We start from the raw sequence: 27,273 nt of genomic DNA on the forward strand, positions 1-27,273 counted from the left end.
AGCGCCTTCAGAAAACAACTGACTGCACATTTCTTAAGCAAGACTTTGTCAACATGTTCTTAGACAATTGTGAGAAGTGGCTGCAGAATAAATGGCACAATGAGAGCCTCAGTATGAATCAAAGTGTGAATGAAGAGACGGCAAAAGTGAGAATATGGGAGTTATGCAAGGGACATGGGACCCAAACTGTTGAGGTGAGAACTAGGCTGCCAATGTCTCCCGAGAGGCTGGCTTATTGCCTGGTCAGCAGTCCATTAGCACAACCAACCTGATGACCTGACCGTTCTGCCTCTGGATACCAGCCGTCAGTGTCCTTTGCTGGGAAAGAGCAGCTAAAGGAGTGATCTGTCACTTTAGTTTAAAGTCTGACACCCTGATGTGGAGGGAAAAGTGACAACATAACTGTCTACAGTGGTGAGACACTTTCTTGCTCTGCTGGCCAGCTGGAGTCATTAGGAACACATTGCTGGCTTTAACTTGCTCACTGGGAGTGTGTGTGTCTTGGGTTTTGCTGCAAAACAAGAATTATGTTTTGATTTAACAGGGATCTCCAACATTGCCAGGTCTCTGAGGTGTTTGTGTGGGGAGCCAATGGTGCAATGATTGGGATTATTAGACAGAGAGAACACTTTCAAAGCCAGAAATCTCCACATCTTGTGAAGTTATTGTTGAGACACTGGTATTGATCATCAAATCTATCAAACTTTCACAGACATATTATGGTCATTTTGTGTCAGGGGTAAGTCAAATCTTATTTCTAGCACCATAAAAATAAGTTGAGTTTTACAAACATATATCCTTATTCTACTAAAATTAGGATGTTTATGTAGGGTTTTTAAATGCAGGAAAACCAGTTAAAAGGAGGCAAGAGACTCTTTTCCCAATGGCAGTAGAGCAGAGCTGTGTACAGGGTTCTGCAGCAGATAAGTATGCTTTTCTGGTATGTTACGTATGACGCCATGGACAGGCAGGAATACAGATTAGCAAACAGCAGAAAGCAGCATGGAGGTCAGTGAAAATGTTACAGTGGTTACCTATTTTTTTTAACATAACATATTCAGTCTCTTTCTTATACTCTGCTGTCAAAACTTTGAATGATGTTCTTGCGCTGCTTAGATGGAGAACATAAGTGTATAATAATGAAATACCAGATGACATAATGGCGGCCTGAGTTGCTTGCTTGGTGCATTTGCCAAAAAGTTTCTAGCTTCTGGTTTACTTTGGTGATATGACACCCAGAGATAATGCACAGTCGTCTTTCTTCCACTGGCCCTGCCCTCAAGTTCAGCTCATAGACTTTAGACATTCTGATGACATCACATATTTTTATATTGTTTTTCTCGGCTCAAAAAAAGTTTTAGTGACAAGAGCTAGTTTTACAGACCTTGCTTACAATGGTTGTCTATGGGGAAAATGCTTTTTGAGCTGCAGGGGATTTTTTTGTTGTTGTTGCAATACCGCAAGTGGCCACTGGGAAAATTGAAAGTAAGGTTGAGCTGCTTTCCTGGCTGCCTGACAGAGATGGATGTTATTTTGTGGCAGCTTGTCATTGCAGGGGCTAAAATTAGCACATCAACGCGGGTGTAATATTTCCATAACTGTTGATCTGAGCTGAAAGTGATAAATACCCGTGACTACTGCTGAATCATTTGTCCCAGGCATAAATACCAATTGTAACCTTTCCCATTAAATACAAAATCCAGATGTTAGTGGGTTTAGTCCAGTGGAAAACTGGCTTTAGCAGTTTTTTTCTTAAAATTTTGGCTTGGTGATTATGTTTCATATTGCGCTGACTCAGACACTAGAAAAAGTTAAAAATCAGCAACCGCACAGCTTTTTATTCGAAATTTACCCTGTCTCTCAGGTTTGTTATCTCCTTATTTAGTCTGTTTTGAACTGGCTGCAGCTAATGTTTCTGCCAGTCAAGTTACTGAAAAGTGATGAATAATGTAGTATGCTAAAATATGCTCTAGGTCTTCTGGTGTACCTCCTACAATCTCATATCGAAGAGACTGCCTAAGGGAAGGGTCCAAACCTAAGGCCTTATGATTCCCCATATACCGGGCGCAGTCAATCACACTATTCACCTTGGTTTGATTCTCACACTGACTTATTGACTTGTTCATGCCGTTGAATTGGCTTCATGAATAATACAAGGAACAAATAAGTTTATCTTCCGTGTCCATTAAAGTACAAGGTCAAACAGGTAATTTATGTATTTTCTAACTTAAACAAGGTCTGAGGAGCTGGTGCGGGAAAATATAAACAGTTCATGTCACAACTTTAGTATTGATACTCAGCCAAGAAGCAGCAGAAAGCTGAAGCGAATGTGGAGGAGCTGCAGTTTGTTTCATTATTCCTTTAACAAACCAGTTATTTCACACTGATTTGACAGTGTTTACTTCTATACAAAGAAGTTATGTGCTAATTCTTATGAAAAATTATATCAAATTTCCAGAACATCACAGAGTATTTTGTTGTGACTGCAACATGATGTGTTTCTAACATTCCCAGTGACACAGTTGCCCTCACTATGATGATGACAATATTGTGTACAGTTGCAATGGAGTTCTTCGAATTGACTTATTTTGCTCAAGAGAATGAGTGCTATAAATTCTTTTTTAAAAAAGTTTGAGTCTTACAAGTTATGCTTTAACATAATTGGGGTTATTCTCTGTGATGGCCCTCACAAGTGCAACACTTCTGTCTAAGCAACATCCATAAAGCAGAGGCCATCTTGGAGTGCGAGAGAGTTGTTTGAATTTCAGTGGCGTCTCTTTCCCTGGTGTACGTTCAAAATAATGCTAAGTAATTAAGCTAGAAGAACTCTAATTATCCATATCCCTTGTATTGTGGAAAAATTATTAAAAAACACCCTGTACATCCTCTTAAAAGAAACAATAAGTGTAATGAATACTTGTTTTTACTCCTTACTTCCCACCTCGGTTCCTGTAATCAGCTGGCTCACAGAGAAAAACATCAGTGGGGCTATTATCACATGAGCTGAATCCTGTTGCTTGATACTGCACCACCTACCAGCTGAGCGAGTGTTAGCACTTAAAATTGGACAATAATAAAAATCTTTGGAGTTGTTTTACTCATGACCAAAGCTCTCTTACAGAAACAGTTGTTTACTTTCGCTATATTTCCAGTTAGACGCTAACAGAGAGACTCGCTGTCTTTCATCACTCTTACAATGTCTTGGCAATGTGTAAATAGAACGTAACCATTTTCTGTTTCTATGGCTTAGCTCACTCTTTATTTTATCTTGCTGAGTGCACTAGGTTTCATTTGTTCCTAGTCAATATCGCCAAAGAGCCACTGCAACTGCTGATGAAAATTTAGGCCTTTTCCCTTAAAACCCTTTTGCCAGCACGACTTCTCTCAAGAGTGGTAATGACCCAGTGGATAATTGGCATCACACATGCTGTGGACGCTGAATACTAATCAGAGCTTCTAATCAGGCATCTCCAACTTAAAAGTTTAGATACATGGGAGTGAAAATTTGAGAGGAAATGTTTGGGGTTTTTTTCCCATTTCCTTTGAAAGGGATTTCAGTGAAATCAGAACTTTGAATTCCCTCGAGAAACTGATGTTATATCACTTAACAAGGTAGTAACAAGGTACTTTGATATGTTCAGGGACAGAGCTTTACAGCTGTGGGCTTAAGAGTTAAAATGGAAATGCTAGCTCGAGGTAATTTTTTGTATTCGCCATATGGCAACCGCATAGACATCCCATGGTTGCTGGTGAGTTTTCCTAATTATTGTCGACACTATTTTAAAGACACTTTTAATGCATCCAGCACATCCTTTACGGCCTGACGGTTAGCATTTGAGAGGTGTAATGCCATTCATAATAATCCTTTGAACATTGATTGACACGTTGTTTGATCAAAGAAGATATCCAGGGTGGATTAGAGTTTCAGGATGCCAAAAGTGTAAGATATCCCTTTTAAGAAATGCTTCTTTTGTCTTCATACCATCCCACTGACTATAATCCCCCCCCCCCTCATTTTTTTCCTCTCCCTGACACATTTGAATCACATATCACTTTACAGACTGTGCACCCAGAAAGGTCAAACATTTCCTCCCATTCTCTTTTCTTACTGATGTGAGAGCCAGGAGCAAGCCTGTAGCGTCTGAAATGGATCCTGGTCAAAGACTGCTGCGAACCAGGCAGAGAAAGTTGAGCAAGATCCTTTTCTGCTCGGTGCACAGGCTGATTTGACCTTGTGCAGTATGAATGAAGCGATAGCAAGTTACAAGATACTTGACATGCACTCCAACACCAACACTTTTTCAGATGCTGTCAAACTGAGTTGTATATTCTTGACATGGAATACACTTTGCATTAGCAGCAGGAAGCTTTAGGTAAGGCCTATAAATCTTCTATTTAATCTAATTTATTTAGTGTTCATTTGCACCCTACAGTTTCCTTTTTACCTCCATCTACCTCAGGTGAAGCTACAGTTGATAACTTTGATAAAAGTAACTTTCTGTCATATTTGCCAAAATATCTTTGAAGTCCTTCTAATGGCATTTGCTACAATCCACTGTGTCTGTAGGAAAACAACCAATCAAAGCTGAGGAGTCTCTAACACAATTGTCAATCACACATTAGTGAACTGTGGTCAAACTGTAAACCTAGGCAGCGCGGATTAAATATGCATCAAGATTCTGTTACTGCACTGCCAATTTCTCACTTCAAATGTTTTCAGAAACATACTTAAAGTACTGTTCAGCTGTTAAATGAGAAAGCCTCCTCTGGCTGGTGGGTGGGGCTTTGTTTGGGCTCGACTGTTATCAACATGGCGGCCGGGTCACAAACTTTCCCCTTTTCCTCTTTATACTTGTTTCTTTTTAGAGTTGTGTTAAAGCATGTACATACAGTATTTAAAGAATACTTGACCCCTTTTATGAACATTTGTATGTTGTCAAATATCTGAGGTAAACACATTTTTTTGCACGCCTGCAGTAATTTTACCTCGCTGAACATGTGAGCTGCTCATCTACTGCTGCCTCAATCAGTTAGTTTGTTTGTGTTATTGTATGACTTTGAATCCAAGGTAACCCTTTAAAACACAACAGTACAAACAAAAAAACTGATCAAGGCAGTGTTAGCCCAGCGGCTCCCATGCTCAGTGGGCTAAAATTACTGTATTTATAAATGGAGTCTGGCTTTGAAGAGAGCATAGATACATTTTACTTTCAGTTCACTTGTCCGTCAGAAAAGGCCACCTGTTAGAGAAGTACTGAACATACAATAGTATATACACATTTTTATAGTTTTGCTGATGTTGGATTTTTTGTTTACGAGAAGCATCACTTAATAGACTCCAAATTTTGCAAATTGTGGCAGCAAGACACCAAACAAAAGTCAAAGAAGAGAACACATTTCCCATTTGTATTAGGATTAATTTAAAGATTTTTTAAGCCTCTCACGGCCTGGCTGCAGAATATATCTGAACTGCTGTTCTCGTAATAACCGGTGCACGACCGAGATCCTTTCAACTTACTGACTGTTTCAACCTCAGGGTTAATGACAAAAAGGGACCAAGGGTTTGCTGTAAGGGCACCTCGGTTGTGGAAAGATCTGCCCGCGAAACTCTGGATTGTCACATCAGTATCTTATTGAGACTTATCTTTATCAAAAGGCTTTCCTTTAATTTCACCTTTAAATTTTTAGGTTTGTTCTATTCTCAACTATTGAGTTACACTGTAACTTATTCTTTATGTTACACTTAAATTTTGCACTGCTCTATTTTAAGTTTAAATTTAAGGATTGAATGTAATATTTTCCTTGCTTTCTCATTCATGGTTTTTAATCATCCATTGTTTTGAAGTTTTACCTCTCTTATTTTTCTTAGGCTTGCCTGATTATTCAAACATTAATTATGGATTTTTTTTTGTGTTTTATGTGTATCACATTATTTAATGCTGGTTTATGAATGCTCTTTGAGTGCTATAAATAAACTTTATTATTATTACTGATATAACAACAGCAATAATAATATTATTATAATTATTAATGATAATAAGTATTATTATTATTATTATTATTATTATTATTATTAATATTATTATTATTATTATTAATACTTAAAAGTCATTTTTATAACAGCTCAACACAACCTTTAAAATGCATATACATCTCTGCTACTTTGGTTTAATTGCTATTTCTTTTCCAGTATCTCTCTGCCTTTCTCAGAGGCTTCTGCCTCTGTTCAGAGTCCGTGCAGAGGTTGACATGTACTATAAATGCAAGACCCCACAAGTCACAGTTTTGAAGAGTTTGTTTCATACTGCCCATAAGATTCGATTTTTTCACAAATGACAAGCAATTAGATACCATTTCCTTAGAGGTTGGTTTTCACGCAGTTTTTATTACACTGTGAAATTTCTAAAACAGGCTCCAGCCAAGTGTAAGATGTATAATGAATCCATACAGTGCTAGATGTGCTACTACAGACCTATAGTGACAAGATCGTTTTTAAAAATGTCTAGATGAACCTGTGAACGCAATGCATGTTTAACTTATTTTTTTCTAGTAGCAATTATGACTCTTGCAGTGAAGACAGCTTGTGACAAGAGGGAATCTGGCAAGAAGATGTCTGTACATATATACTGGGACTCTTATGTTCCATCCTAAAGGTCAAACTTCTACATGACAGCTTAAGTCATGCATTAGCCAAGCAGCTTCACATTTACTTAGAGGATGTGGCTAATTAGTCATTTTCACAGCTGCCAGACTTCTTTACTGATTCTCTGCTTCTTAAAAATATAAGGATGTAGATAGAAGGCTGTGAAGTCCAGGAGTCATCCTAGTTTTCCATAATTTTGTGATCATATACTTTTTGTCCACAAAAATGGATTAAAAAATGAGAGTTGGCTACACTTAATTAAATTAGGAAAGAATCCTGTGGGGAAAACTTTGTTCAAAGACTATTTAGACATTATTCATATAGTCATTCTTCCAGCCTAAGATACGTGTGTTATGCTATCACCCTCCACTGAGCCACCAAATCTAAATTAAGAAATTATTTATTCTGATGTTAAATGGTTGGTTTTCCTCCTTACAAGCAGCACATGTTAAGTGTTCCCTGTTCCAGTTACATGGAAGCATTCACATACTGTATTAAGGAAAACATACCTTCCCCAGATGATGTTATCAATTACTCAACCCACGTTGCGTTTAAATTTTTAAGTGACCTTTGTTTTTCTTGCATGCCTCACTGAACACAGAAGCTGCTGGTCTTGCACTGTCTCGATCTGTAGTTTGTTGGTTTTATTGTGTGACTTTAATAAAATTTGAATTAACCCTTTACAACACTTAAGTCACACAATAACACAAACAAACTGATTGAGGAAGTGTCTGACAAACAGCTCCCGTGTTCAGTGAGGTAAAATTACTGCTATTGTACGTGAAGTCTTGCTGTGTAGCGAGCATTGATAAGTTTCACTTTCAGTGCAGTTTACCATTAGAAATGTCTCTCTGTTTGCAAAGTACTGAGCATCACACTGAATAAATGGGACTTGGGTCATACTGCTCTAGTCGTGTGAAAGTTTGTAAACTGATTTTTTTAATGCAGCTTTGCTGTTGTTCAAGGTAAACTAGAGGTCGACCAATACAAGTTTTTTACTGTTTTTTTTAACAGTTTGGAATAGCCAGCAATCAGCTTCTTTCTGTTCCAAATCATTGTTTATCATATTGTTCCGCTAATAATAATAGCTTGTAAAATGTCCTGACTGGGCCAGTCAAATGGCCCAACCTATCAGTCAACCCATAATACCAGAGTTTTCTTCACAAAATCATTTTTACACAAGGTGAGCAATTAATGAACAAATGGTATCTAAAAAATCCTTTTTAGATATCACACTTCGATTAATGTAATGTTTGAAGAATTAATATATATATATTGTTTTCATTACTGTCCTATGCATCCATTATTTGTGGCTTTATATTTGGCTATAAAGTTTTCAGATGAAATGTGCGTCACAAGTTGCATTATTAGTATTTGTCTATTAGACACATCAAAAACAGAAAATTTTAAAAAACAAATGTTGGGGACTGACATTGTTAAAGAACCTGTGTAAATAAACCTGTTCTGGGGGAAAATAGACTACGGGCTACAACAAAGAGCTCAAGCCCCTTGTGCATTGTGGGCAACAGAAAACAGAAGAACACTGAGTTTTCCAGCAAATGTCTTTCATTGCATCCAACAAAAGATAGAATGTGAAAGAAAACAAAGACCCCCTCTGCTGAATTACACTGATTTGCACTGTCAAAATAGTAAGATCACTCTGTAGGTGTGCAGTCATTGTTGAAGCTACACTTTTATGTAAAATACACCCACTTATCAGTTTTAATCATTGGTCTACAACAGAGATTGACTCACTCCCTCAGAATGAGGTGCCACAGATTTGTCCTGTAATTACAAAAACTGATTCTGATGTCAGGCACGGACGCTGGTGGGAAGACAGAGAAAGAAACAAATAAAATGAGAGAGAGAGAGAGCATGACCGTGAGTCTCCTCGTGTTCGTTCACATCATGTGGTAGTTATTAACTTGCTTTCTAACTGGTAAATACTCTCCAAGTGGTAATTACAACAGGGTACTTTGGTGGTTTTCTGAAAGTGCAGATATATCTGAGTTGGTGCTAAATAATATGTGTGACAACTTTACCTTCATTTAATGCAACCACACTCATTAATTCAGCGAGGTTAAACATTACAGATCCTTGAGTTTAATGAGAGATTTGATATTTTAGGAAATTAATTATAATAGCATGTATGAGTGGCTGAAATAAAAAAAAAATCTATAACCAGAAATGAATTCACCTTGTTGGATAATTCAGATTAAGTTGATGAAAATGGTTGTTTTCTCCAGTCTTGCTGTATGCTAATGCATACCAGCAATTTACTTTTTCTTTTTTTATTTTTTTTTTGAGGAAATGCCAGGGTGACTCCACGCACATCATTTTACAGGCAAGCTTTTAGCATTCAAATCACTGCCCAGAGTGATAAGGTATTATCAGATGACAACATACAATTTATGTTTAGCAAATGAGACGCAGAATAGAAAATGTCACTCTCCCCATGGCTACGTTTCCAAAAGCACAGATTCAGCTGAGAAAATAGTGTCATGTGTTGTTGTCATTTATTTTGTCGGGTGTGATGTCTGATGCAAGGGCTGCCAATAATCATGTTTGCATGGGGAATACACAGCAAACAACGCCACGTGACTGACCACTTCAAGGGCACTTAAAGGCTAATTTATGCTCTATTCATATGTTCACACAGTATATCACGCTGTTGGTTCACTGCCCGGAGTTATCTATGCATTAGAAATAATCTCTAAGGTCTCATTCAACCATGAATATGATGCCCTTTTATGAACAACCTTAAAATTAAAGTTGTTTAGATTATATTCAGAGTAAATGCTACTGTCTGAAGTCTTTTAGGGCTACTTTTGTATCCTTCAGTGTTTATTGTTCAGAAGTTTTTTATCAGGAGCCAAATTATCATCAGAGGTGTCTTCCTCTGAAAAACCAACAGACCAGGTGGTAAAAAACAGTAAAACACTGAATATAGCAGTTTCATGTGACAAATCAGATCTTCTACACTATTCAGCACATTGTGGACAGGCCCCAAGCCCTGATAACTTATTGTCCAGACGTTTTAGAGTTATTTCTCTCGGGGGCTGAATTCTGATTTCTATTCATCTTCAAAAAAACAGACCCTGTAATTTAAAATGGAAAAAATAAGGAGCAAAGCAGTTTCACATTAAAAGTGTGTGTTTTTCCAGACATACTTGTTGTGGAGGGGCTGCTAACTACAATGGCCAATGAAAAAAAAAAAAAAAAAGTGATAAGTCCTGCCTCAAACCAGTGTTTGGTTTGTCTGTTCTGGGCTACTGTAGAAAAATGGAGCTGCAAAATGGCATCTCCCTAGACCAAGTCCCCATGGAGAGTGCCAATCTCAGCAAAAGCAAATTTTAGTGGCCAAAAGTGAAATTACACTGTCCAGGGTCCATCAAGTGATGCCATGGGGCCAATAGAGACTTTTTCCCATTGACTTACATTGGGGGAAAAAGAAGTCCGTAAATCAGTAGATAATTTTTGTGTGTCAAAACTGCTGCAAAATGAGTCATTTTATTATCAAGATTTAATCCATTCAGTTCGATGACATTTGGAAAGGCTAACAGAGATGCAAGATTAAATTATTTGATGGCTGAACTGGAAGTCAGTCGCTCCACTGGCAGAAGTTACCCACTTTGGGCACTCTGATACTGCAGAAATAGAGCTTTTTTTTTTTTTTTTTTTGCTTCATGCCCTACTGAGCAGCTCTCATAGGAATGAATTGGGCTCAATCCTGCATCCAGGTTTTTTTAAAACCTCCATGCCATAAGACAAGGACCTGCTCCCTATGTAGATTTAAACGGCTCATTTTAAGGTAATTAAAACACACCAATTCTTATTTTCAGGTCATTATACACTAAAGAAAACAGACTCATTATATTATATTCCATTTCTGACAATATATCCCCTTAAATCCCACACATTAGACCTATAATTATCTGCCTTTTCCACATACTCTACATTCTACTTGTCCTCTGCTGTGTATAAACATCTTCAACAGCAAAGATTGAAAACCACATGTTAGGCGGTAAGCGGCAGCATGAATACTATTTTCAGTCCCAGTAACCCCATTAGGTCTGAACATGGCTCTCCTCTGTTTCGAGCAAAGAATACTGAATACCACAACCATCCATCCATCCATTTTCCACCTCTCATCCATGTCCAGGTCACGATGGCAACAGGCTAAACAAGGTACCTTTCACTGAAAACCATTTGCTATTTTATCCATAATAGATACTTAAATTTAACTATTACCTCCGGCCTTTAAGGGGCTGCAGCTGGCGGAGACGTCTGGAAGAGGAATCACAGGTGCGAGGAGGATACAGTTCACCTTCTTCCCTTCCAGGTTTTCATTCTGCAGCAGCCTGGGACGACCAGTGAGACGGCTCTGTGGGGATTCACAGGAATGTGTGACTGTAATTGTTTCCTAATGAGTTTTTCTCTCCCCCACTAATTGAGGATCACATTGTTTGTTACGATCTACGGTTTACACATACCCAACATCAGCAAAATGTAACCACAACTGTCGACTAATTAATTGTATTCCTCCCATAAAACATCCATAATAAACTCATAAGCAGTGAATTACATGACCTGCTCCTTCGCTTGGATGTAAGTCTGCTGGTTTTCTGCCAGTCTGCATCTGTTTCTCCAAAATGCATTTCTTTATGAGTTGTGTCTATTTCTAGTAATGCAAATGTACACAACCATAATAATTTTTTTTTTTTTAAAAAAAAAAGCTCAATCAACTAAAGAAAAAAAAAACAGAATAGTTTTTGGTTTTTGTTTTGTTTTTGATTTCCTTAAACCTCATACTTGACACTTTCATATTCTCTTACTATTGTTCTCAAAGATAAGACTCAAAGAACAAGTCCGTGCCTGACATCAGAATCAGTTTTTGTAATTACAGGACAAATCTGTGGCACCTCATTCTGAGGGAGTGAGTCAAGAGGACAGTGTAAAATAAGCTCAAATGAAAGCTGCATTTGGGAACTTTTATGATAACTTTTGTCATATTTGCTTTAACTATATTCTGAAAGAACCTTTCCTTTTACTTCTGCCTGTAAAGGCATTTGCTAGAATTTACCATGGCTCAAGGAAGAAAAAAAACAAAACAATCAGAGCCTAGGAGTCTTCAATGCAGCTGTCAGTCATGTCAATCACTGCTCATGAACTGGGATCAAACTGTCAAACCAGACAGTGATCAAACTGATCACACTGATCAAATATAAATGAAAATTCTGTTCCTGTACTGCTAACTTCTCACCTCAATTTTTTTCAGAAACATATTTTAGTTTACTGTTTAGCTATAAAATGAGAACGTTTGGTCCATCCTGGGGGCGATACTTTACCCCTGCTCAACTATACAGCTGAATCACAAACTTTCTCATTTTACAGCATTCATGAACAGTAGTTTACATGATTGACAGCTGCATTACAGACTTCTTGGCTCTGATGAGGCCATTAGAAGCGCTACAAGGCAATAGAGTTGGCAAAGGAATATGATTGTTTTCACATATCATCTGTCTCATTTAGTTCTGTGTGAATATAGTGACTGTTTCAAACATGAAAAAAAATTAATAAATTAAAGTTACCAACTAAAGCTTTACACATGAAACATTATTTTATGAACTTCCTAGGCTCTTGCTTCGACTGCGTGTTTTATACACTGGTGTGAATGTTGTCGTCTAACAAACTTTTTGTATTTGTTCATGAGCTTCACATGAAATTTCTTTTGGAACAAAGCCCATTTCTGGTGGATTTCCATAAATGGCCCCCTCTGTACACTGAATTTTACAGTATCTTGGATGATGCATGATGTCTAAAAAGTTGGTGTTTTGCTTAATGTCAAAGTTTCTCATCCTGTCAGCGATGTGTGGGCTCTCCAGTATGTTTCTTTCCTATTTACTCAATTTGGACATACAGTCAGTACAAGAATGACTCTATATAGCTCTATTCAGTACATTTTATCAATTTATGCTCATGTTTCTGTTAACTTAAAACCTCACTTTATGTTGCTCCTTTCCCAAATAAGGCACTGATTGACTTTGTGTAATTAGTGGTAGAATTTCTGTTTCAACACTTCAAAGACACGTATCACACAGTACGTACATTTGTGATTTTCTCTGAATATTGTCTAATTAATAACATCACTGAAGTTGTTAGACTGATCAAGTGCCTACACTTAGATGTTTGAACATTCTCATTTTTTTTATTAAAAACCTGGCGATTCCAAAAATTAAATCTTTAATTGTAGCAGGTTATGACACCACCTGAACAATTAATTACTGCTATAATTATTTTTTTTACTACTTTGAAAACTGGAATAAACACATGTAATGTAAATGGATATGGCAAGATTTCAAACCAGACATCCTACATCCCTCTGACCCAAACATAACTGATATACAGTAGTTACAGTTATATGCACCACTTTCATATCCCTTTTGTCCTCTACTTTTTCTTCTGGGCTTTCAACTAGCATAGCTGAAGAACAACTGTACTTGTCAACTGTTAAATTGTTCTTTATGCAACATATGCACTTCACATTACACTACAAATCAAACAGTATTGCACAATTTTGGCAAGAGAAAATGTGCTAATCAGTTACGAGGAGAGTATTCAGCTCAAAATTGGAGTTTGGACATCAAAGTGCCACCACTTTATACAGTGCATGACATGCTTTATCACATGGCTCACATAGGAAGTCTCCTAACTATGCATGATCCTTTGTCATGTTCTATGCAATGAATTTAAAAAAGTGTGTGCTTTATGTCCATCAGTTAACTCTAGAAAGCTCCATCCTCTTGTGTCATAATAGTCAGGAAGACAGCTCCTCAATTTTTAAGGCCAGTAAAGATACAGTATATACAGGTACCCTTTGTGCCTGTGGGAATCAATATGTTCCCATTTTAGTTGGCTTGAAGAGATAAAGGGGAGTATTTCCTGCTAAGTACAAATGAGTGTTGCATTTGACGTAATGCTATAACACTGTAATGAAATCTCGTACCAGAAAAATATACACTGTCAATTAAATGGGACGAAGCAGAGCAGTGATGGAAAAGAGTTGGTGGATGTGCACTTTTTCCCCTTTTCCTGCTGTAGTGAGTAGCACTCACTGCAAATAAATGTGTCTCAGAGGGCGTTTGTTTCCATCCCACTCTTTTAAAGATGCTTTACATAATTGTATTGGTAATTACTGTGTTCTGTAGGTCTAATCAGCAGCTATCCCAGTTTGCTCTGATTTCTACAAACTGTTGGGACTTAATGACACTAAGTTAGGACAGTATGTTTAATTCTGCCAAGATGTGCACTATCCAACGTGTCTCTTAAAAATAATGCCATCACATTAGGAGAGGAATCATTTTCTAACTGCTCCGGAGCTTATTTCACAGCTGCTTCTCAAAAACAAGTTATAATATAGCTCTGAAATACTTGACTTTGATCACTTTGTTTTAAGGAGTGGCTAACATCAAATCAACCGAAGTGCAGAGACACGGTTGTGAAATCCAAAAAACACTTGTTCTTGTCGGCCAGAGCACATTTAGATGGTGGATTTGACATTATAGCTTTGGATACAACCTGTGTTTTTCTCTTTTGCAGCAGCAACCCCAAGCCAAATATCAAAGTTGTAGCCAGACACAGGAGTTTAAAGTCTGCTTCAATTGGCCCGCATATCCCCAGTCTGTTAGACAGGGAGATATCGATGCAAGCAACAATTGCAGGGGACGGGGCAGAAGCCCATCAAGCAGAGTGCATTGCAAACAGGTACAATGAGGACCTGTCTGCTTGTCTTCTGAGCAATTCTGATCATGACTGGAGCATTGCAGCATCGATATGGCTCACTTCCTGTTTGTGTATTTGCTGCCAGCTTTGTCACAGCTAAATGATCTGCAAAATGGCACAAGTGTTCAGACAGAACTGCTAAAACTATTCACTCACCTCAGTAAGAAACTGATTACTGTGGCCTGCTCAGCTGTCTTGCATTGTGACTTGTCGGATAGTCAGTTATTGTTTAAAAAATAAAACTGCATGCATTCTCAATTCAGAGTAGCTCTGGGTAGGTGTGTTCTTTCTTGAAAAAGTTTCTGATCATGAACTATAACACACCAATGCCCTAGGCCCTGTGCTCAACATTTCACATTACAATCCTGGGTATATGTGGGATACAAATGCTGCAATAACAGGTAATTAGTGGAAATAATTTGTTTGTTTTGTCAGTCCCATTTACCCAAAGTATATTCAGCCATTTCCTTCGTAAGATCAGGAGGCAGATATGCCAGCTGAAGATCTCTCAAAGAGTAGCTCATGATGTACAGTACTGTGCAAAAGTCCATGGCCACCACTGTTTCACCAAGTTTGTAATGTGGTATATAGCTATGTGCTTATTTCTCTGTTTTTTTTTTTAAATAAAGTAGTCTATGTCTTACTGAGGTATAGTGAACATACACAATGCATTAAAACACCAAAAAGACAAAACAAAATAGCTTTTCAGACTGAAGTCAATATTAAGTGTGAAACAGCAATAACAAAAGGTAGCTCAAATAATCAATATTGAGCTTTGGACATGTCTTAATTGCAGCCTGGTTTAAATACACCAGAAGATTACTCCTGTAAATCTCATTGTCTGCCCATGAGAGTTCAAGGCGTGCTAAGTGGAAAGGAATGTCACACTATGTACTTGCAACTTCAGCCTGTTGAGTTTGTTTTATTCTGAAATGTTTGCGTTTTTAGTACTGAATACATATTTCCTGTATGTTGTGGTTGTATTTCAGTAAAGAAACTAATGAGAAATGGATATTTATGATCATTGTAGCCTTGCTGTGATAACAAAGTACAGGGTGGCTTAGGACTTTTGCAAAGTACTGTATGTCATTAGAGATGTGGGGGCAGGAGTTTTAGAAATGAGTGTGACAGTGGAGGGGCATTGTCTTCTGAATAAAGTACAATGAGAATTCAAAAGATCCTTTTAACTGCGCTGAAATGTTGTTGCTCAGTAGCCAAAGGTAGCAACTGCATGATTTATTCTAATGGTGACCTTCCACCACAGTGTATGCTCCTCATAGTCCAGTTGTAGTTTACTGACGGTACATTTCCACCAGATCCAGCAAGGCAACCTGTTTTGAATCCCATGTCATCAAATGCTGATGCTTTGCCACTATACACTGCACAACTGCTTCTCCTGCTCTCTAACTGTAAATGGATAGAAAGCATTGAGACGCCCTCCATTGCTGGATCTGGTGGAAATGTGCCGTAAGGGTTCATTCCACATATTCCTATACACACTGACAACAAGAAACATCTGATAGAAAGTGTATGTGACGCTAGCAGTACACACCAGACAAGCAATATACAGGAAGGAGAAGTAGCAAGAAGGTGCCCATTTACTATCAATATTTTTTTTTATTATGAATTAATCTGCAGACTATTTTCTTGATCATTTTTGTCATTCTGTAACCAGGAGATATTCAGTCTACAAAGACACAGGGTATTTTCTTCACAATAATCAAATACTTAAATAGCTGCAGATTAATTGTTTAAAGGAGTAACAACTTCACCTCTACAATCTGGCAAACAAATGGGATAAAATAATTGCTTATCTGGAGACTTGACAAGGAAATAGGACATCGGCGTCGGGTTGCCTTCTGGTGTGCACCAGTGTGTGTTGGCCTTAACACAGACCATTATGAGACTCCTCTGATAAATAACACCTCAGTGAAGCTGACGATGTTCATTTTTATGCGCGTGGGTCAAGTGTTGATTCAATTCTATGGTCGTTTTTGAGACTGTTTCCTGTATAAGATTGTATCATAATGGACTTCCAGAATTTGCCTAGGTAATCAGGTCTTAATGCCTCCTGGAAGCATTTCCTCCTGGATTTTATGTGTTCTGCACTATCCAATCACAATGTAATCACCTAGGACATGTTAATGACAGTTGCTACAAAACATAAAGAGGTCAGAGAGATAACCCTCATTGTCGACAAAATTGAAGCGCAAAACATCCCCAAGATCCCCCCTCTCATCTCCCAACACAACAGGTTTAAGCCTGCAGAGACACCTGAGCGGTGTTAGATTTGGGTTTATTTGTGGCACTCGGATGAAGCAAGAAAAGTGCAATTGTAAGAAAAAAATGTGTGCACTCTCTAGGTTTTATTTTCTTTTATTGTACACCAAGAGTATACAGGAAATACAGGGTCTCACCGCTGTAACCCAGCTTGATGGATCATAGCACTGAGTACTGGCATTATCAGAATTATAGTGAGTAGCCCAAGGGTCACTGCATTGTTTCTTGGTTCATGGTCCATGTACAGCTTTAAATCTCAAACATCACTCATCTTGTTTATGTGACTCCTGGGAAAACACTGGTCAGTGCCTCCAAGCACTGTGTTTGAACTGCTAATATTGTAACTTTAATCTAGTGTTAATGCCTCATTGTGGAATATTCAAGCATGGAAAATGATCAAACACAACACATGTTCTACTATTGTAAAGCCAAGTTGTTCTTATGAATTTCCATTAAATAGTGTTTACAACTGGGGGACCAAATACTGTAATTAAAAACATATTATTGTACGAAGGTTTGCGATAGGATAATAGCCTCTCCATTGTTTGTGTTTATGTGCAGATCAGCGCAAATCCCCCTATAAATAAACTGCTTTTCTAACAAATCGCACCCCTGTGCCCTCACAGTGATTTTCCATGTATGGAAGGCTTAACTCTGTGACTCTGTGTCTGTGGTGCTTTGGATCTTTCTGCCACAAATTAAATTTGAATTGTTCCATAAGGGGTCAAACATCTTGAGAGAATAAACATGACACACCATGAAATCAGACTGTTGTTGGAAAAGGCAGAGGTATACTTAGAAACAAATTTCTTATTACTGAAGTGTTTGCACACAGATCCGTGTTGTGGCTGACTGGACTGCTGCAATATTAAGCAGACAAACATCCCCCCTTCCCCTCTCATCTCTGTGGTACACAGCAGGTTTAGACTGCAGCGATATCCAGCTGTACAGGGGTAAGTATAGGTTTATTTGTGACTATGGGATGAAAAGGGGAATTCTAAGTATAGTTTTAAGAACACTTTTGTATACTGTTGATAAACTAATGATCATAATCATAGATATAATCACTGTGCTAGTTTGAATTAAAACCATAAGAGCACTTTTAGGAGAGTGAGATTTCTATTCCAAAAACGGAAAAAAACAATTCTAATCCATGCTGCCCCTAAAAAAATATTTTAATACTTGTGAATGGTTTAGTCTATTTTGGAGGAGATGTAATTACTGCATGGATTTTGTTCATCCTAAGAAAAAAATGTTTGTTCTGCATGCAAGTTGTAGGGAGGTGGCCTGGCTGGATGAAAGAGACGACAGGTCTGAAAGTCGAAGATTCACATCATCACTTGGAGACCACTCATTCGACTTAATCTGGGGACGTTTCAGTCCATTTCAATGTGAGATAATGGGATCTTCTGCCTTCTGTTTAAAGGTAGTGAGTTTCCAGCTCACAGCAATTTAACATGATATGGTTATGGCCTTTCATTTTATGTCTAGTGTCGATGTTGCACATTTCCGATCTGCATTAGTTGGGAGGGCTAACTTGGCTTGTTTATTATATTACATAAGTGTCTCTTTTACCCTGAACATCCTGCCCAAATCGGTTCACATTTTCATAGTCGTTATGAAAAAAAAGGAAAATAGAGGAATATTCGTGTTTAACAGCCAAATCTGTTTCAACTGATATAATTCTTCTGTGCAAGTAGATTTGGTTCATCAAAGATGCTAGCAAAGCAACACAGTACATAAAATAAGCAGCAGAAACTTCAGATTGGTTGAACCACCGTGTTTAACTATATATCTTTAAATATTACGGTTATGAGTGAAAATGACAGCAATTGTCCTAGTGTCCGTTGTTCATGGATTCAGTCGATCCATTGATCAGTATTGTGACCTGATGACCACTGATACCGAGTAAACAAACAATCATCATCCAATCGTTGATTTGAATTCTGCCTTTTGTTGTTAATGTTACATTAATAAAGGTAGAGTGAGGGGTTAACACATTTACTGTATAGGAAGGCAGTTTGTGTGAAAAGACCAACAAAGGCCCAATCAGTCGTTCTACACGACCAACATCACTGCCCCAACTCTCTCTTGTTGTGTTTGGAGAACATTTTGGATGAGGCTTTCACAGCAGCAGAGGGAAGGCGTGAAGAGCGAGTTTGCGAGGTGCCTTGGAAACTGCCCAAACAGCTTGTGTATGCCAGATCAGTGTTTCCAATACATAGGCCTTACCTGGGCAACCAGCCCAGGCAAACTTGTTCCTACCCAGGAAGATTCTTTTTAATTAAAATTCCAATCTACATCACATAATACCAGTAACTTAGTACATTTACTCAATGCTGCAAGTACAATTTTGAGGTCTTGAGAATTTCCATTTTCTACCATATATTTCCAATCAAGAACAACTCAGAGGCAAATACTTTGATTTTCACTAAATAAAATGTCACATCATTATAAAAGGAAAGCACTTTGATGTTTTTACTTTTGTACTTTTTCATTTTGATTGCATTATTTTTACTTGAAACGGTATTTTTATACTGTGACATAGCTACTCTTACTTTAGTAGAAGATCTGATTGCTTCGTCTTGGTTGTGAAACAATGACAAAATGTCCTGTGCAACATAACAGTAATATACATAGAGTGCATATTGTCCCAGCTCATGACTGGACTCCAATCACTTAGCCAAAGGCAAGTAATTACTTCATAATTCATGAGAGGCCATGATATATTAAAGGCTCATCTATTATAGCATTACTACATATTTGTGGCCTATATCCATATATCAGAGTCATTTAATTCTCCTTTCATGTCATAACTGGGAAACATGCCATGATTGCTTAAATGCTATATGTAATAGCACATGTCAGCAAAAGCCTCTCTGGTACAGACATGTACCACAGCAATCACTGCACATGGAAGTAGTGTCCTCTGAACAATAATCAATGCTTGAGTGCAGACTTTTCAAATAACACCATGAGATTTGTTAAAATTCAAAGTGAATTTCTCAAATGTGCATCTGCATAAATAAACAACATTATGCGCTGAGGCGGATGCTTTGCTCCGATGTGATATCACATGTGCTGTGCTGTGCTGTGCAGTGTGTGCTTCATTAGCAAGTTCTCCCGTCAGCTGAAGGATGTTACGATGCATGTGACTTACATTACAGCCTTACTCACTGAACACATTATGTACTAAAAGTGCAATACATCATGGTAAATACACAATATTTTGGATTGTTTCAAAATTAAGGTTTATTTTATTTACTCCAATGATTATTATTATTATTTAATCACTTGCAGCACATTATCTAATGTCTTTATTTATGTATTTATATGTGTCACAATTAAGTTGCCTATTGTAATTGCCTGGGTAATGTTGCGAGTATAACAGCATGTCAAGAATTCTCTTTAACAAAGTTAACATATTACAAGCTGTGCCAATGGGTATGAAATGGTATACATTTCTGGTCTCCTAAAGCCCCAGACACACCAAACTGATATCAAAGAACTGGTGGAGATGAAGGCTGATTGCTGCATCCCCTCACATCGCCTATGTTTTGGCCAAAAGTTGCACTTGGACACACCCCAAAAATTATAGTTGACGGCAAACCAGAAAATACTTTTGGTAGTCTGTATTTATCAAAAAGGGAAACCAGACATACTGACGGATTCAAGACGCTAGTTAGCCTGTTAGCACAATAACAACATATCTCAGTCTCCAAAGAACAAGTTATATTTACTGTGTTTCCACCACACACCATCTTGATCTTAGTTGTTTGTTTGCTTTCCTCACTTCATGTCTCTCTCGTGCACTGAGCTGAACTGAGTGATTTCATTGAATCAGCAGAGAAAAAGCTGACAAGAGTCGACCAGAGCAGACAAGTTCCAACAGTGTGGGAGACACCGCTAAAACCAGGGCAACAGATGCTCAACGACAGCCCAACACTGACCAACAACCTAAATGCTTGGTGTGTCAGGGCCTTGAAGTGGCCACAGCATTCTCTCCCTGAATCCCCCACCTTGTTTTTAAGTGTTGTGTATGCAAAAGCAAGCAAAGCAATACAACACTAGATACAGTACAAATTTAATGATTGCTCCTTATAATGCTGCTTGTCTTTATCTGCTAGCTTAATATCTGATATCAACCAAGTACAAGATCATATCCGTTCTTGCCAGAACTTGCGAGTGTGTTGCTGAAATATCTTCTAATTTTCTGAAAAAATGGCAAAAACATGGGTCCCATATTTACGCCAGAGACTAGAGGAGGAAGGAATCAGTCGTAATTGTTGCTGATTTTCACTTCTCCCATTGAAATGAATGGAAGCAGGTTCACCATTAAGGCCAATTTAAAATTCCTACAAAAATAGATTTGTCCATTTCAAATGTTGCAAATGTCATATATACAGCCAACAGATAGCACTATAGGGCAAAGTCCAAAGCTTCACACAACAACGAACGAGGTGACCGTGGTGGAGGTTGTAATAGTACACTTTTAAACAGAGGCAAAGTTGTTAATGGTCTATGCAGCCATTATTTACATCCCAACATGTGGACGGAGAATTATTTTAAATGTTTTCACTATACCTATTCATATATTACCAATTTGTCCCATTCTGCCATCATTTAAATTTCTCCTTTGTCTCAAACAGCGGTCACATCTAACTTGAACCATGCTACACTGCCACCACCATCTCCGGTGGTACTGCTCCGTTTCATCCGTATCCGTAAGCTTCCAAGAAACATGCACAAATACAGACTAAATGAATGCAGAATACAAACAGAATGCTCCATCCATCTCTGTATATAACATAGAGCATAAATTAACCCTTGTCTGTGGGGCAGTGGTAAAACCCATGTGACACATACACAGGAAATTGTTCTTAATTGAGCCATCATGTTTAGCAATGGTCCAAGCCGCCAGAAGGAGCGACAGGCTTTGAAGTATATTTTACATGCATTCATTCATTGTCCGTAAGCGCTTATCCTCATAAGCGTTGTGGACAACCTTTCACAATCTTATACACACCTACAGGCAATTTACAGTCACCAGTTAACCTGACCTGAATGTCTTTGGAACGTGGGAGGAAGCCAGAGAACCTGGAGGAAACACACACTGACGGGAAGAACATGAAAACTTCAAAAGGTCTGAACCTCGCCCCAACCCGGGTTCAAACCGGGGACCCTCTTGTTACACCACCATTACACCATCACATGAGACCCACAGAGACTTTTTCCAATTGACTGACACTGGGAAAGAGTAGTCTGCAACTCAATGGGTAAATTTTTGTGAGCGTCAAAGCCACTGTGAAACAACTCATCTTACTATCAAGATTTAATCCATTCAGTTCGATAACATTTGAAAAGCCGGAAGTCAGGTGCTCCGCCAGCAGAAGTTACCTGCCTGGGCACACTCGCATGTCCACGTTACGTCTCTAGTGCTCTGTCTACGAGTACTTCCATATCATGAAATAGAGCGTTTTAAGCACTTTCATAAAAGTGAATGGGGCCTGGCCTCCATGCTGTATCCAGGTTTTTTTAATACACCCATGCAATTCGTCTCTGGTAACATGCAGCTATGAAATGTAGAGTCTAATGAGAACCCAGATAAAATGAAGTTGGGTGTTGTATTGCCTTGTTATTATTCAGAGAGAAACTAACTCACAAACTACCCACAGCACAGAGTGACTCGAGAACACCACTCCAACAAATCAGGGTTACATTGTAGTGTGGTAATACTAGTTTGCCTTCTTGATTTAGTTCAACAATGCTGAGCAATACAATCATCACATAAAATCACTTGTGATTGCTTCCAGAGGTTTTCCTTTGTCCCAGTTGTAAATCTGTTCATTTCAAATATCCAGGGAAGGACTTAAAGTCACAAACATAATGACTATTGGGCAGGGTTAATGTGCCGCTCCTGCTGTGGTTGACCATCATCTCTGTGTCCGCTCTCATTGTCTGCAGCCAGTCATGCTTGCAGTGTTGGAGCAAAGACAATTAACATCCTGTTTATTGGATCACAGGATTCACCGTGAAAAAAGTCAGCAACTATAAAAGTAGTTATATTGAAGCTTGAGGGAAATGAGAAAAAAAACAAAAACCTGTGCACATCGCTTGTGGCTGGCGACGTGAAGAGTGGGCAGGCCCAGTTTTGGCCGCCCTCCAGTCGTCACTCAGACAACAAAGGACCCTTGTACTTAAAACACATTAAATTTCCAACCTTATTCTGTGGGAGGACGCTGCCAAAATGACAGCAAGTGTTTTCAGTAATTTACTAAAAGAATTAGCAACTGTTCCTCCTTCCTTCTAATGCGTTTGTTCGCAAATATTTTCACAAGTTTGCAAAATGGTTTTCACACATTTAGGAAATACGTGTTCTCACTGCGAAACGGTGCTAAAATTTTGCAGATTGTGGTACAAAATGAAAGCACATGATGTACTACCTTACAGCATCAAATCTGAGCATTTCTGCTTCCACTGTGCTCTTTCAGTCTCTTTGTTGTCTGTGTTGATTTCTGTCCCTTTGTATCCAGCTCGGTGTTTGATTCATGGGCTGTTAGCAAGCTCCTCCCCTCCAGCTGCTGCCCCTCCCACCTCTGATCATCACTCAGCCTCAACAAGGGAGCAGGTGCATGACACATGTCACAGCACTAAACTGGAAAAAGTAAACATAATGAGTTCTGAGTCTTAATATCTGACTGTTCTTATAGTGAGAAAAAATAAGGATAGTACTGGTCCTCCAAATTAAATCTTACAAACTTTTACAGAGAGGGTGATTCATGGCTATCTACAGTAAAAGACACAATTATTTCTCTTATTTTAGGTTTATTAATACATTTAGTTGCTATGTTTTGGCTGAAATTTAGCATATCTGAAACATCTCACAGGAGGCTTTATAAGACTCTTTAAATATGAGTGGAAATCCAACCAAAAAGAAACCTTCTTTCAACAAAACAATGAATAATAATGGTCTTAGTAGTAAACTTCACTACACTGTTGCTAATGATGGGAACTTTAATCAAAGAAACACCTAAAATGTTCACTGGAAAACAACTTAAAAATTGACTTCGACAAAACACTGCTTGTTGCTTTAATTAACAGGCTCTCACTATAACCTCACTGTATGTGTATTTCTTTCAGTTCTTTTTTTCCCCTTATGTTTGTTGTTCCATTTCAAAGGGGCAGAATACAGAGTTATGAAATGCATGAATTCAGGTATATTTATATTGCCAGGGTTTTGTTCCAGATTAGTCTAGACCGAGTTAGAATCGGATAGTGCAAGGAATTGTTTGATAGTATTAATATAAACTTTTTGCCTAAAATGTGCCTCATGTTTTCACAGGACCACCCTAATGTAATCAGCGGTGTCCAATCAGATGAATTGAGAGGTGGTCAGTCTGGTAATGATGAAAACAAATTAGCAAAGCACCCGACGCAGTACCACCGCTTTGTTAGTGGACCTACAAATCAAATAATGACTTGCTAAGTACCATCCTGTGTCCATTTTTGATGTTCAGTGATGGTGGTGTCAATTTCTGCTTGCTCCATGCACTGTGTGTCTTTTCATATACACTTCTGTTTTCACAGGAACTGTACAGTTGCTGCTTATTACATGCACAGTCATTCTCTATTAAATTTACAAAATACACTAGGTTTAGAAAAAAAATTGTGGCTTGGCTTAAAATAAATATGGTTGTCACATATGTCCTGTAAAGTTATGCGACATGTGTCACTACCGTAGCTACACATACTTTTATGCTACGTTGCCGTTAAAATAACTCAGCTGACTTTTGGTATAAAAAAGGGAAATAAACAGCAGTAAAGGTAATCAATCTTTAAGATATAGCTGGACAAACTGTTGTCCCAACTACTTTCCAACCCATAATTATGCACAACATTTATCAGCAGATTGTCACACTGTCCCTGACTCTTCCTAAAATAACCCCCGAACCAACCATCATCCAGGTGAAGCTTCTGGTCCCGCTGCTGGTACTCACTTTGATTTCTCCTCTTCCTGAGCATCTCGTCTACCAACACAGATCTTGATTTCCCTGTGACCAGTGTACCATTTGGGAACAGCCTCTCACCCTCGTTCAGAACCAGAGCAAGTGCCCTCCACCTATCCATTCTTTTATGCAGATTTTAAAATACAGGTCACAATTTGTTTCACAGCAAAAGAGAGGTTAAACTGAGGACGAGTGATTTGGTGGTTGCCCAGCAACAATACACAAACAAAAAAAAAGAAGCAGCAAGCTGCAAAAAGCACTCTGTCTGATGGAGGCAGGCTTCAATAAGAAGGGCAGTGCAGTGCGCCTCTCATTTTGCAGATTGCAAAACACGCTCTAACTAATCAGGGTCTAATGCCATTCAGACAGGTGAGTATTCAATTAGAAAACTTAAAACAACATGCAACTCTTTGGTCTGACAAGAGTTTGTCTCGGCCAGGGGTGTCCAGATTTTTTTTGGATGGGGGCCAGATTAGATCATGCAAAAATATCTGGCGGCCAGCTGCATCATTTGGGTAATTTAAACAAATCCTGTTTAGAAAAAATCCCTTTATCTTTCAGTGAAAAAGCATTTGTTGTCAACTTTACACCTCTTTGCTGTAGAGCTCTGAATTGGCAAGCATCGATTCAATATATTGGGATATACTGCAATACTGTAAGCAAGACGATACGCTGTAGTTTAATCTAATCGCAAGTTAAACTGTAATAAAGATCACTCCACTATAAACATAAAACTTGAGTAGATAACATATACTTTTTTAATGCAATCACAACAGTAGGATCTGTATTTATCACAGCCCAGCAACACTAAGAAAATGTTGTTAGGTTGGAACATCAGAGTCATATGACTGAAGACAGATTACAGCGCTGCTATCCAGCAGTCGGGGGTTTAAACACAACACATATAAAATATTCATTTCAAAAAATCAACACTGTATTGATTCTCAAAAACACTGTATCATAACATCGCGATACCCAAGTGTATCAATATTTTTTTTACACCCCTACTTCACTGTGGTCATGTCTGCTACCCAGCAGCACAAATGTCTGCTTTTACTGAAGGTTACCATTCGTTTGCTTCTTTCTTCTCGTTGGCTGTTCATAAAAACACTTTCATTCCGCCTTCGTAGTTCCTACTTGGTGCATTTCTACACACTGTACAGTCCATTCATGAGGTGAATGGAAAAAATGTAAAGTGATCTGGCTTTGTTAACCAATAATATGTGGGGCCGTGAGTAGTATGTGTTTTACAACAAGTCAAGGGCCCTTCTGAAATTGGTCCAAGGGACAAAATCTGCCCCAGGACAGGACTTTGGACATGGCCGGTCTAGGCCCATAGCAACCAAGGCTTACTGGTACTTGATGCAGATTGAGTGAGTAAATATTTTTAATTTAAGCAATCTTTGCCTGTCCAAATGAAAAGCAGAAATATGCACAAAAGACCTGTTTCACAGTAGACATTTTGAATTGTTATAGCATTAAAATCACGTGTTACTAATACATTAACAATGGCTCTGTACATTCAAGTGTTAAGCCATGACAGTGTGCACAACACCAGGCCCTGAAACTAAAGCATCTGAATGGAATGCAGCCATCACCTGCACTTCTCCCACTGTGACATGTCAAAATGTCTTAAGTGTAAAAGGCGTACGGCTTCACTGTGTCAACGAAGAGATGCCTGTTAATCTACAACTCAAAGATGTGAATGCATTTGAATATAAGCAAAGACTAAAATGACATTTGCAGGTATTTTGCATCTCACAAAGTCATTGGTCCACAAATATTTACTCTTTCTTGTGTTTGCTTGTGGTTTCTCAGTTTACTTACATTTTCTCAGTTGGCAGTTCACGAGTCTCTGTGCTGTATATACAAAGCACAGCGTGTAGTAAGTTCCTCTTTTTCCCTCTGGGATAATTAAGGATTTTTTATCTCTCAAGAGCAAATAAATAATCATTGTCTCTTAATATACAACGTAACTGATTTAAAATAATACTGTGGCAGGGGAGCGACCTTTTCCTCCACTGGTGAAGTGTGCTCACCATGTAGTCCCTGGCAGCAGGTTTGATTCCGACCTGCCACCCTTTGCTGCATGTCATCTCTCTCTGTACACCCTTACTCTCCATCTGCTCTATAATAAATGCAACAAAAGCATAAAATTTACCTTTAAAATATAATATGATGGCAATGATAGACATATGATAACAGTCAGCTGTGATCTATTAATAGTATAACACACAAGAAATAATGGTTTAATATGTTGGAATAAACACGTCTTCTTTGTTATTACTTATGATTACAATATCGTCGGATACGAGAGGCTGTTTGCTAAAAATAAATTCATTTGCATTTATGGAAAAAAGATTTCCAGGGACGTAATTTGCATGTTTTCCTTTCTTGTTTTTATTATAGCATTTTGTAATTTAATTAATCCTCTGCTGGCTTAAAAAAAAACATACTTTATTTTATTAGAGGTATTCTTAAATTGTCTGTTAGGGACCAGAACAGATTTCTAACAGATAGCAGTCAGCTTATATCCACAATTCAAACTCTGCAAAGCGTCCT

The 27,273-nt window shown here is 38.2% G+C and overlaps 1 long non-coding RNA gene across 1 annotated transcript in view; it reads right to left on the minus strand.

The window, feature by feature from the left end:
• Positions 1-8,305: 8,305 nt before the first annotated feature.
• Positions 8,306-27,273, minus strand: part of LOC148190383 (uncharacterized) — a 54,174-nt gene continuing 35,206 nt past the window's right edge. Inside the window, exons 2-3 of the long non-coding RNA XR_015777434.1 lie at positions 10,895-11,027; positions 8,306-8,468 (exon numbers count right to left, since the gene is read on the minus strand). This is a non-coding gene — a long non-coding RNA (uncharacterized LOC148190383). The remainder of the gene's footprint in view (positions 8,469-10,894; positions 11,028-27,273) is intronic.

The sequence above is a fragment of the Plectropomus leopardus genome, chromosome 1 (genome assembly GCF_026936395.1).
Source record: "Plectropomus leopardus strain MGB_pleo_1.0 chromosome 1, ASM2693639v1, whole genome shotgun sequence".
Lineage (NCBI taxonomy): Eukaryota > Metazoa > Chordata > Actinopteri > Perciformes > Serranidae > Plectropomus > Plectropomus leopardus.